Source organism: Dipodomys spectabilis, unplaced genomic scaffold (assembly GCF_019054845.1).
Source record: "Dipodomys spectabilis isolate Male_0828 unplaced genomic scaffold, ASM1905484v1 ptg000089l, whole genome shotgun sequence".
NCBI lineage: Eukaryota > Metazoa > Chordata > Mammalia > Rodentia > Heteromyidae > Dipodomys > Dipodomys spectabilis.
In genome coordinates, this window is record NW_024870766.1 from 13,389,136 (window position 1) to 13,402,581 (window position 13,446).

General features: G+C 36.9%; 1 protein-coding gene and 1 pseudogene across 1 annotated transcript in view; one reads left to right on the top strand and one right to left on the bottom strand.

Annotated features, from left to right (window-relative positions):
• Positions 1-13,446, top strand: part of Magi2 (membrane associated guanylate kinase, WW and PDZ domain containing 2) — a 1,359,346-nt gene that overhangs the window by 254,706 nt on the left and 1,091,194 nt on the right. The gene's annotated exons all lie outside the window — the stretch shown is intronic.
• LOC122111984 lies at positions 4,911-5,018 on the bottom strand (annotated as a pseudogene).

Sequence of the window (13,446 nt, forward strand, 5' to 3'; positions counted from 1 at the left end):
AGGTGTCAGTGGCTCAATAATATAATCCTAGCTAATAATGTGCCTCACAGCAGAAAGATCAAGGCTCAAGATCAGCCTGGGTAAAAATGTTGGAGAGACCAAAAAAAGTTGGAGAGACCAACAAATGAGCCATGCTGGGAGCATGCTGGGGACATGGCTCATTTGGTAAACTGCCAGCCTAACAAGTGTGAGGCCCTTAAGTTTAAATTCTAGTGCCAACAAAAAAAATGAAGGAACAACCAAACAAGTTAGCTAACTAAATAAATAAAAGACAAAGGTATATTATTGATTTGCGGTTCAAGTCTATTGAAAGAATCACAGAAAAGCATGAAATATAGGCATAGGAATATATATGCACCATATATGTATTTTCATATGCACATATTATAAATTTAAATTTTTACATATGTAAATATATAAATTATATATAATTTATAATTTCTGTAATATTTATGGGACTTGAAAGTGGATTGCTAGTACAATGCATGTTGTTGCCAAAACAAAGGAGAAAAAGATGGAAAACATGTAATTCATTCTGTGTTGAATCAAGAATGCTGTAAAATTTCATATGCTAAAGACATAATCTCTAGTACCACAGTCATACTTTTGGAGTATGATGCTTGAATATGATGCTTTTAAAAAGTCAGCATAGATGTAATTACATAGGATAGTCATAAGTACCTTGGTACCAAATGCTATATGACAGATATTCTTATTTTTTTAAAAAAAGGAAGATGTAGCAGAAAGACACATATTCAAGAAGGCTCTGTAGACATTGAAATTATGCTACTCCAAAATGATAGCAAATAGACTGAAAGCACGTCCTCCCTAATTCTAAGAGAAACAGAGCCTCTAATTTAAAACCTCTGACTTCCAGAATTCAGACAACAAATATTGTATTTATCCAGGAGAGCCAATTACTGCTACTTCAGTTTGGAAGCCTTGGGAAACTAATAAACCCTCCAATGAAACCAGTAAGTTGATAGGTTTTGTTGTTGTTTTTTTTGTTTGTTTTTCCCTTAGAAAACAAGCATAAACGCTGTGCTGGTTGATGAAGTACCTTGTGAGTGAGTGCTCCATAAAATGAATTATAGGTGATTGTTTTGTAATCACAATACAGTGCAAATGTTAGGCTAAGGAGAACTCTGGCTAATGGAATGAGTGCACTCCGTATTATTTCCATTCAACATAATATTCATTTTGTTTCATAGAGATTTTATTTTAATTAATATTCAAGTTGTTCAGTTCTCCCTACAAACCCCATATCCCAGTTGATCTGCTGATGAATCTGAATTTTCTAAGTGGTACAAGTTTTAAAATCTCCAAGGTAATTTTTTACACATGGTTATTCTTAGACAAGGGTTATTGAATCAAGTGAGCTATGAAATAGTTATAACTGTATGCATTTATAACATTGAACATTAAACCCCCATTTAGTACAATTTTAAGAAAAAGTATGTTGTAGTCAGCCACATATTTTTGTAACAATGGCATTTGAAAACATTTCATAATAAATTCTATAAAATATATTTTAATCTTTTTTCTCTAGAATACATATTGAAAACTTCTAGTATTGTCAAATTAACATTGTAAAAAGCATTTTAAAACAACTTTGAAAAGAGTGAGGTAACTTCTCTGCTTAAACTCTGGTTATCTAAATTTTGAATAAAATAATCCTATTTCAGTAACAATTCTAAATTAAAGGAAATAGAATTTTGAATAAACACTAATTGAAATGGATATGTATAATTTAGAGAAAATTGTAGAGACATTGATGAGTATTTATAAAGTGGTTTCCACTGAAAGTGCAACTATGAAAATTTCATAGAACAAAACAGCCAGGCATAATTGGCATACCAGGCACATTTGGCTCCTGCCTGTAATCTTAGATACTCAGGAGGCCGAGATCTCAGGATTTAGATTCAAAACCAGCACAGAGAGACAAATCCAAGAGACTCTTTAATCCAATTAACCTGTAAAAAGCCAAAAGTGAAGGAATGGCTCAAGTTTCAGTCTTCCATGAAAAAATAAATCAAGTGAGAGCAAGAATGTAAGAATACTTCACGACCATCCCAGGAGACCGTGCAGAGGCAGGCAGGCACAGGAGAAAGATTATTATAAGGTTTAGTAGAAGGGCCGTATCTCCTGAGAGAGGGAGCCCATGACATGTGCCCCTATGCAGGTGGCAGGTAGGTCTAGGGGAAAGAGAGGGAGTGGCCAGCTGTATTTTTGGAAACTCTATGGCAGGGAGGAGCTCAGGTTTGGGTGGAGCTGAGGACCAGAGGTGGGGATAATAATAACAAAGAAGAGATCCTGAGTTCAAGTCCAAGTACTTGTATGCATATGTGCACATACACAAACACACACACACATACACATACACACGCATACACACACAGAGGTGGGGGAAAAATAATTACCCTTTATATTGAATTAAATAATACATCTTCACTGCGTTTGGTTGGCAATGTGGTTGCTTAGTTTGGCTATAAGTTTTAATCTTTTGGATTAAAATTTGTATTCCTGCTACTCAGGAGGCTGAGATCTGAAAATCACAATTCAAAGCCAGTGTAGGCAGGAAAGTCCATGAGACTCTTATCTCCAATAAACTACCCAAAAACAGTTCTTGAGGAGCTGTGGTAGAATTTTAGCCTTGAGCAAAAGAAATTCAGCGACAATGAGATGTACCTGTCGTTATGTCAAAAAACGAACTTTACAACTTTGGTGGGGGGGGGAGATGGGAAGGGGAAACAAAGGAGGAGGCAACAATGCTTGATAAGAAATGTACTCATTATCTTGCCCATGTAATTGTAACCCCTTTATATAGTATTTTCACAATAAAAATGAATAAAATAAAATAAAAAGAAATTCAGGGACAAAGTCAAGCTCCTGGGTTCAAAGCCCCAGGAGCAAGACACACACACACACACATCAATTATAAATCCAATAACTTGTTGTGCAATTCTTTCTTGAATTATCATTTGCCTTATGAGCATGAGTAAATATGAAAAGCTAGAGCATCTCTTCATGAATGTTTTAGCAAGGTTTTTAGTCACATTCTGTCTTGTGTGCCCACAGGTGTCCATGAAATGGGCAGGAGCTTCCTTCTGAAAGTGAGAGGCTCCTCTTGCTTTGGCACTTGTAGGATAGTTAAATGCTACTGGAAATCCCTCATGCTAATAAAAGCAATTCTTAAAACTCTGCATAATTGAACATATATAACATATTCCAAAGAGGGACCAATTTCCCTAGGTAGGGAAATAAAATTCAAAGAGTCAAAATAAGAAACATTTTTTAAACTCCCTGAATATACTCTTTTAGTATATTAATGAGAACCAACCAACTCTACTTGTATGTAAATGGTGCAACTCACAGAAAGACCCTTGAGGAGTAACAACATTTACAGGAAGCCAGAAGCAAACAGACTTGTAAAGGGGCTAGAATGGAAAGGGAACATGAAACAAAGATGAAGTGTGTGTGTGTGTGTGTGTGTGTGTGTGTGTGTGTGTGTGTGTTATCACTGATGTCAAGGACAGAAAGCAGCTTTTCTAGAAAGGTAGAGGAAGAAGAGGGGGAGTCGCTCTACAAAGGGTCACCAAAGGACATTAATATCACTACTGGTAGATGGCCTGCACATGCTCAAGTTTCATCCCAAGAAATAGCTCACTAGTTATAAAGAGAAAATGGGTAAATAAGACACACACATGCACACACACATGCACATAATAGAAGCTAGAACATTGATAGATTAGAAAGAGAGAGAGAGAGAGAGAGAAATGCTCAAAGTTAACCTCATTCATGGTAAGGACACCTAATATTAGGGGCCCCCTACTGGGATGAACTGAAGCAATTTGTACCACCTATAAGGAAATCTCCAAAAAATACTTAAAGTATTTCTCTTCAAGCCTTACCCTCCAACTTATAGTAAGCAGGGGGGTTTTGGAAATAAATGTATAAGATAACACTGAAGTAACCAGATTAATCTGGAAAGTGGGTCATTCATTCTTTGAAATGTTAACAACATGAATTAAAACATGAAGAAACTATTCAAGTTTAAAATTTTAAAGGATATATGTACTGAGTGGTACTTGAAAATAAGCTTATACAATAAGTAGACTTCTTGGACAATGAGGAAATATGTTTATGCACACTATGGCAGAAAATACTGGGTTAAAGGAAAATGTCACATTATTTTAGAAAATGCAAAGTTGAATACTTGCAGGTACCTGCATGGTATGATTTCCACAGTTTAACACAAAATTATTAAGTAAAATTCACACAACCATGCATGCACAGAAAATGCTAAAATGCTAGGGATTATACAAGTGCCTCCTTATTGACATACATGCAATCATTGTACATTTTCGCTGTATTTGAAAACATTACAGAAAGAAATGGAGAGCCAGAGTGTCATATGTTGCTGAAGAATTCAACAGATAAACACAGACTTAGCAGGAGGGAAGTTGTTTGTTTCTTTTGTGGGAACATTTTTAGACACTGAAAAACAGTTTGGAAATTAAACCAGAGGTGAGAAGAAAGAAAATGGAAACTTAATTCTTGGAAGAATTAACATCAAAATGTAGAAGGAAATGCTCGAAAAGTGATGGAAATGTGTATTTGAAGAGATGTTCCTTTCACTATTTTTATTTTTTGGCTTTGTGGTATTTTGCTTTTGGTTTGTATATATTTCTTTCAGCTCTAGTTTTGTGTCAAGAGGAAGAGAAGTGACTTTTTTAAGCACTGACAGGGAAATAGATGTAGAGAGGAAGAGCAGGGGGGAGTAGAGAAGGAGATTAGATGGATGGGATTAGATGAGTGTGAATAAGACAAAGAGAAGCAGACTCAAATTTATTCCCAGAGCCAACCTCCAAGAGTTAACATTTCCCATCATTGTCGACTATTGTAGGAATCATATTCCTTTTTACATGTACCAAAACTCATACTCAACCATGAGTTTTAGCTTGCAAAAGAGGATTTACTATTTGCATCTGTATGTAAGGCTTTGCTAAACAAATGCGCGCGCACACACACACACACACACACACACACACACACACAAGTATAGACGGTATAGAATTTGAGATAACCAAAGACTTAGTTTGAATGCATTAACTTCATGGCTGTATGGTAAATGGCTACAAAATTAGCACAATGGTCTCTCAGACTGGGATGAATGTGTTGAAAGTTCTACCACCTCTGAGGCATGAGGTCTCCTTCCAGTGGCAAGAATTTCATTCCTTTAGGACAGAGTTCTTTCTTTCTTGATGGCTTCCAGGCAGGAACCATTCTCATTTCTAGTAATTTCTGCTCCTCTCCTTTACAAATGGCTGTTTTCTTCTTTGAGGCTAGAGGGGAATCTCTCTTCAGTAAGCTGAGTCAATCTCACACAATGTACCACCATCATGGCAGGCCTTCCAACTTTGTCCGGTGATATAACCTAACATAGGTTATCCTATTAAATTATAGTCCTACCCACATTGAGGGGCTGGCATTGTACAGGTAGGGATGTGGGTCCATCTTGACCATGTGTCTACCACTTATAAAGCTATCTGTGAAGTTACCTCTAAGCATTTCATACATCATGAGATCTCAATAGTTTCTCACAACTGTATCTGGGAAAAAAAAAACCTGAGATTCAAATTAGCATGGCCCTTTCCCTGGGTGATTGTATTAAATCTGTTCTAACAATCAAGCAAATGCACAGGACAAGTATGCCATTCTTACTAAAACAAAGAGTTTGTTGTCTGCCTTTGATATGACTGTAATTGCCCCCTTTGTTATCGCTGCTCATTTTTTAGAAAATCTCTAATAGCTTTCCTTTTGGAAAGTATTATTCTTTGAATGTGTATATTCTGTAAATATTCAGCTCTGCTTTGTAAAAATAAACTAAGAGATTGCTTGACACTTGAATAGGACATGAGTTCATGCTTTAGCATTGTGTTATATTTTATAAAAGGTTATGAATGTAGTAATAAGGATTAAAACACAATAGGGAGTATGTGGCCCCAGCAGTTGAAGGTGTTAATTATATTGTCAGAAGGAAGAGTAAAAATGCAACCTCCTGAACTTGGGTCTTGGTAGGTTGGACAAGGATCTGATTTTTTTTCATTCCTATTGTCATTAAAAATGTATTTGTTTTTAGTTCGAAGTGCTTTTACTCCTTTAGATTTTCTTTCTTTTGGATATGGAAGTGCAATTGAGTCACTTGCCCTGTGGGGTCCCAGAAACTGCATGGCTAAGCTAATTCACTGAAGGGGTTTTCAAAAGGTAAGTAGTTGAACTGGTGGCTTACAGAGTACCTATGGCTTTGATCACTGTGGGTAAAGCTTCAAAAAAAAAAAGGATCTCTGTTAGTACAGGTTATATAAAAAGTGGAGGTTTTGGCTTTGGGCACTTAATAGTGTTAATCTGCTATAATACTCACCAGCAAATCTGTCCATCAGTTAAACTCAAATGCCCTGAGAATTTCAAATTACAAAAAAGAAAATCTGAGGAAACTTAGTTGTGATACATTATAAATTTTGTGACATGCTATGTAGTGTATAAATATTTATGGTGACTGAGATAAATAAAATGAGTTTCTAAACATTTTGATTTATAGAAACAGCAAAGCTTTTGATGGTGGAAAATTTAGTATTTCAAACTAGAAAAACTAAAAAGCTTACACAGGTGATTGCTAGCCTAATTTGGAAATATTTCAGACAAGAGCAGAATCAACATTCCATTTCTTTTTTTTTTTTCCAACTACACTAGAGCTTAAACATCACCTTCGCACTTGGCTTTTTCCATTTCTGCTCAAGGCTGGTGCTCTACTACTTGAGTTACTTCCACTTCAAGCATTCCTTTCTTGTTTTAAATGAATGATAGCTGTTATGACTCAGGGTGGATCAAAGCTGCATACTGTAGCCAAAGTGGTTTGGTTTTTTTTTTTTTTTTTTAAGTCGGTGTGATGCATTTTCCCCTTCCCTTTGACTTTGATCAACAATTTTAAAATGTCTTTTTTTAATAAAATGAAGACACATATCTTCACCAAGACCCACAGGGCCTGGTGACTTTGCTATACACCTGTCTCAAAAGAGAGATGTTGTCTTCCCAGAGCCCTCTCACTATTGATTTCAGTCGCCACAGAATATTGCCATTACCATACAGTTTTGTGATTTGAAAGTGGAATTGAGGCCTTACGATAAATATACAATACTTTCCTTAGTTTCACATAAGAGCTATGTGTCTTGCCACAGGAACTCTGCACATGCTATACCCTCTGTTGAGAACATACATGTACCCTTGCCCTTTCTTCTGGAATCTCACATTTGTCACTCTCTACCTCCCTTCAGTCTACCCAAGTTTCTTGAATACTGGGCTTCCAGAACTATAGTGTCCCCTTTCTTTATTGACAGCTGAGATTGTTTAAGATTCATCATAAGACAGATACTGGTGGCCTGTAATCCCAGCTACTCAGGAGGCTGAGATCTGAGGATTATGGTTCAAAGCTAGCCTGAGTGAAAAAGTCTGTGAGACTCTTATATCCAATTAGCCATCGGAAAATTGGAAGTGGCACTGTGTCTCAGAGTGGAAGAGCACTAACCTTGAGCAAAAAAACACAGGAACAGCCCTAGGCCATGAATTCAAGACTGACCCCCCCCCCAAAAAGATTTATCATTCTTCTCTCCCCACAAGCCATGTAGGTGTCTGAAATTTGTCTTCTATGCTTGCCAGGGTCTATCACAATGGTTGGTTGTAAAAGATAGTGAACAAGCACTGCTGAATGAACACATGAATGAGTCAATAAATGAGGCCACTGGGAGAATAAAAGAATAGATGTGTATGATTATTCACAACATCAGAACAATGATCATCGCAAAAGCTGCCCCTGTAAATAAGCAAAGCTAAACCAAAGTCACAACTACTCTGCTCCTTAATAACAGCAAGCCAGCCTCACAGACCCATGCCTGCCAACCAGCTGGCATTATCACAATATTTTATGTCATGGGATGTACCTTGTGAACATTTTAATAAACACATAATAGCAAAGACAGATGGTGACCTGAACACATTGTGGAATGTCAACACAGTTCCTATCATTTTCACAGGTGGATAAGACATAAGGATAAGAAGCATACAGACTGGAAGGAAATACTCAAGCCATGAGACAAAATAGATTTGACCAGGCAGAACAGATTTCCTGCCAGTGGTTAGCTGGGAAATGGCATTTAAAAAAGGAAAAGAGCAGCAGGTCATTCTAGGCAGGCAGGTAGTAATGTCAGACAAAAGCACAAGTGACAGAGACCAAAAAGCAAAAGTAATGCAGGCCAGGAGTGAGTGGAAAGGGTAAATGGGCAACAAGATTTAAGTTAGGAAAAGGATAGCTTCAGTTATCTCTTATGTTCACTGTAAGGTAATCGTTCTGCCAACTTGGAACATCTGTGGTGGTGGCGGTGGTATTTAAATCTCTCTTCTTTGAAGGCACATAAAAATTATAGAAATTGTGTGCAGTCAGTAGAATGTTTTTTCTTTAATCATTAATAGTGATCATGTGATTTGGGTTGGCATTTGTTAGCAATTCTGGGAAGTAATGCCGTTCCAATTTATTTGTGTTTTTACTGACATTCCCAGAGGGACATTCTTCATTGACAGTCATACAAGATCAAATGTAACCAAATTAGTAATGAAATAACATTCTTCAATAGTCAAGAAAAGGAAGCTTGACATGTAAATGTCATACAGCAAAGCTGATATTTTAAGCTTTCTTTGGTCTTTTGTCAAATGCTGAAATCAGACTTTCTTTGGATCACTGAGATTTAGTGACTATTCCATTGAATACTTTTGAAATTGCCTTTGAAAGGTACAAATAGCAACTTTTATCTGATTAGGACAAGCTGAAACTATCATTCACCTGGTGAACGATAGCCAAAGAAATGTTTTCTGCTACCCAAACCATTGTGAATGGACCTTTGAAAGTCTAGCACTTTCTTGAGTAAACAACATAAAATATTAAAGATTCCAGGAAAAATAATACACCTTTAGAAGTTGGAACATATTTTAAGTGGTTTATAAAAGTCACTGTCCAAATGATGGCATATATGAATGATTCATTAATGCTTTTTTTTTCTTGTCGGTTGTGGTGCTTGAATTCTGGGCCTGGGCACTGTCCCTCAGCTCTTCAGCTCAAGGCTAGTGCTCTACCACAGTGCCACTTCTGGCTTTTTCTGCTTATGTGGTGCTGAGGGCCTCATGCATGCAAGGCAAGCACTTTACCACTGAGCCACCTTCCCAGCCCCTATGTTTTTTCTTTCATTTGAAATTTTGTGCTTCCTAATTATTCCATGAAAGATACCAAAACACTGGTTTTTGATATTTGATCAATGAAAGGGAGCCTTGGAAGTATAGTGAAGCTTCATCCATTAATCTGATGGGTTGTCTACATCCCTCCAGATCTATCAGTGCGTTGTTGTCCGTCAGCCTGTTCTCCATTGATGTCAGATTCAAACCTGACCTATTAACTTCTGCTTTAATGGCACCCTGCTTCCATTGTTTAGGGATGAGTCTATTCCAGACCCCATACCAAGCCATACCTCTGCTTATCTCAGTCTCCACACTCATCTCCAACTGCATGTATTTCCATGTCCTCCTCTCCTTCTAGTGAACTCCTATGTTAAGATAGCATTCTGGCACCTACTGGTACAGAGGCCCTTTCTTCGGTCTCTCTGACTAATCTCTGCCCAGCCTGCACTGTGATTCATGACTCATATAAATTTTTCTTTAAAACACTTACCACAACTTTCAGATGCCTATTTGAAAAGCATTTTGATACTATCTATATTCCCACTCTATCAACTGTGAGATTTCAAGGGCAAGCTCTGGTCTGTTTTTGACCAGTGCTTCTGAGAACCAGGTGGGCAGTCAATGAACAGGTATTGAGTGTGACTAAATTAAGTTCTTTGAAGATGCGAAACCTAAGTAGCTGGGGAGCTGGCTGCATTGAGGAGACCTAAAGTTTTTAATCATATCAAAATCGTTCGATGCTCTCTCAAGGAAGAAAGTATGGGTTATTGCTTCTGTTGGTAACATGGAATGGCACCTATAAAGCAACATATAAATTGTCTGGAAATAATCTTTGGGGTTAAGTATTCCTCAGAAAGCAAAACACTATTAAGTGTTCAGAGAGAGAAAAAAAAACCCTGTAGAAAAGAAACATGAGCTACCCTAATGTAACTTGAAAATGAATCAGTACACTCTCAAGTAAGACACAAAAGGGAATTATATACCATACTTACAAGAAAGGGTTGTAAAAATTATGTTTATTAAAATTTCAAATACACATCAAAAGAACCAGAGAGTACAACAAAATATGTTTTATTTCTCGTTCATACAAAAAAAGACACACATTGGCAAAACTGTACTTAGCAGAGCACTTCAAAACTACTGGAGAGCTTTTGGGGGAAAAAATGTATTATGGGATCTCCTAAGGACTCCAATTAAGGAGGACTGGTGGGGTCTATAAACCTATACATTGAAGAATTACTATAATTTGGAAATGCATTTTGCACCATCATTAATATACTAATAATAGCTACAATCTGTTTGATAGGCTATATACAGAGCACAGTACAAGTTATTATATATATTTATTATATGCTAGGATTAAATAGTTACATGTATATAATTATATATTAAATAGCTTTATATATATATATATATATATATATTAAACTATTTAATCCTAGCATTGAATACACGAAAAATAGATTAAACTGTATCTTTATTTTTGACCAACCAATAAAAAAACTTCAAGCCAAGAAGGCAGTTTGTTTCCTTATTGTGTTGTTATTTCTATTTTACAAGGAAGCCAAGAAGAATTACATAGGTTACCTATCCAAGGTCACTTTGATAGTTACTGATAAAGCCAGGACTGGAACTCAAGTCTTAACTGGTCAATGGCAGTGCTTCTCATCACCCCTAATGTAGACAGCCTCAGCTACAGGGTACTTCTGGAAGTCATTCTAAGTTGTGCCTTGACCTCTTCTCACAATGTTTACCGCTTTAAATTTTGTCTAATCCCACCCTCCTTCTCAGTCAACACACTTCAGGTACCTACCTTTCTTGCTCAAGCATACTGAGTTCAGTCTTTACCTGTGCATTTACTGGGGTCTTTCCCGGGTCACTCCATTCCTTGGTGTTCAGTTCTCAGCTAGAACTGACATGTTTAAGGTCTTCCCTATCTACCAGTTCTGAGGAATATAATCTGCACAACTTTCACCACCTTTTATTACATTTCTATGTGTTTTCTGCATATAACATCATTTTCTTCAAATTAGCTAACGTTCCTTGTTCCCTAGTCTATTATTATGGCTTGCGATAGAATCTAAGCCCTACCTAGAAAGGAACCTTGTCTTTTAATTTAACAGTGTAGATTTATTCTGAGAATGACTAAACAATACTAGATTGGCTTGGATTTATCCAAAGCTTGTGCAAAATGCTAATAATGCAAAATTGAATAAAGATAAAGTCTCATAGTTAAATGCAATAATATAATGACTGGAGATCTTTTTTAAAAAATCACAAATCATTGTTTCATCTCAGAGGCTAAATTCATGGTTGAAACTGATACTCCATTTATCTTGTAGAGAGCTAGAATTGAAAGTCTTCTCTTCAGTTAGCTTCCTCATGTAGATGACCTGTATGGTCCTTAAGGTGTTGACTCTGCCTCTCAATCTCAAATCTGCTGGTCTGTATAAACACCTGGAGAACTATGTAAACCTGACAAGGTTCCAAGATTTCTACCAATTCAGATTTGGTCTGTCTGGACTGGATCTGGAAAATGTGTGAATTTAAAAAGTGCCACTCTCCTGGAGTTTCTGATACATTTTGGAAAACCAGCAGACAGACAGAATCGAATCGGCTCAAAAAAACACTTCACTGCTGGCAACGACTTTTAGACACATAATATAACTTTGCATAATTTCATAATAACATGAATCTGAAAGCTAAGAGTACTTTCTAAAAGTCCAGCTACAAATCCAAACGGCTGCCTTTTCACATCATTTATTCAGACATTGATTTAGTTTTCATTGATAAATCCTTCCTACCAAAGAGAACAAGGTGCTTTACAAGCATTCACCCCAGGAAAAACATGAATCTTGACAAAAAAAAGCATACTGTCAACAAGATAAAATTGTTTCAGGAAATAAAAAAATATAATTTTGCCTCTGAAATTGAATTTCAAATGTATTTGCTTGCTTTAGTGATGTGTGAATCTGCTTATTGCCTGGCTAGCTAGGAGAGTATATAACTTACATTTCAATGCTGTTGATATACCTAACAGTGAACAATCTCTTTTCACTATAGTTTCACTATAGTTTCTTTATTGTTAGGTAAAACATCATATATTATTTCTGTTATTTAAGTAGCAGAAAAGAAGTTGAAATACTATTTTACCATGTCTCTATCTTCCTCCTCCCTGAAGGGAGCTTAATTCCCCCATTCTTTTTTGTTTTTTTGGGGGGGGGGGTCCGGTCGTGGGGCCTGAACTCTGGGCCTGAGCGCTGTCCCTCAGCTCTTCAGCTCAAGGCTAGCACTCTACCACTTGAGCCACAGCACCACTTCCAGCTTTTTCTATTTATGTGGTACTGAGGAATCGAACCCAGGACCTCATGCATGCAAGGCAAGCGCTCTACCACTGAGCCACCTTCCCAGCTCTTTTTTTTTTTTGATAGTTTCTAATCCTCCCAGGTGTTCTTCCTTGAATTTCGGAGTTAGTGCAAGTCCTGTCACAGGATACTGTAACATTATTAAATTTATAGACTTCAATTACTGGAACTTTTGGTAATACATCTAAGAGAAAATATTGTTCCTTTCTACCTCTGAAGTTTCTTCCCCTTCAAAAAGTTTCTCTGCACAAATCCACGGAGAAGCCATTCCCAGATTTGTCTGTACAAGCACTTGTTCTTCTCTTCTTTCTGTGCACTTTTCTCCCTGTCAGATTTAGATAGCCTAAATTACATTTTACAGAAGTCCAAAATTCAGTTTAGGTTTTTTTTTTAAACCATCTAAAAGAATAACTTTATTTAAAGATTACTTGTTGAAAATTGTTGAACATGCAGAAGTCATTTTTATTGTATGCACACAGACATATTATATCTCTAACTTGATTTATTGATAGAAATTCAAACATTCAACTTCACTATTTGTGGTCTCAGGGTGTCTAGGGAAACAATACGAGTCAGAAAAAAAAGGACTAACATCATTATCAACACAAGTGTAACTGAATATAAATCACTAATAATCTTTTTTTTTGGGGGGGGGGGTCGGGTCGTGGGGCCTGAACTCTGGGCCTGGGCGCTGTCCCTCAGCTCTTCAGCCCAAGGCTAGTACTCTACCACTTGAGCCATAGCATCACTTCCAGCTTTTTTCTTTTTGCTTATGTGGTGCTGAGGAATCGAACCCAGG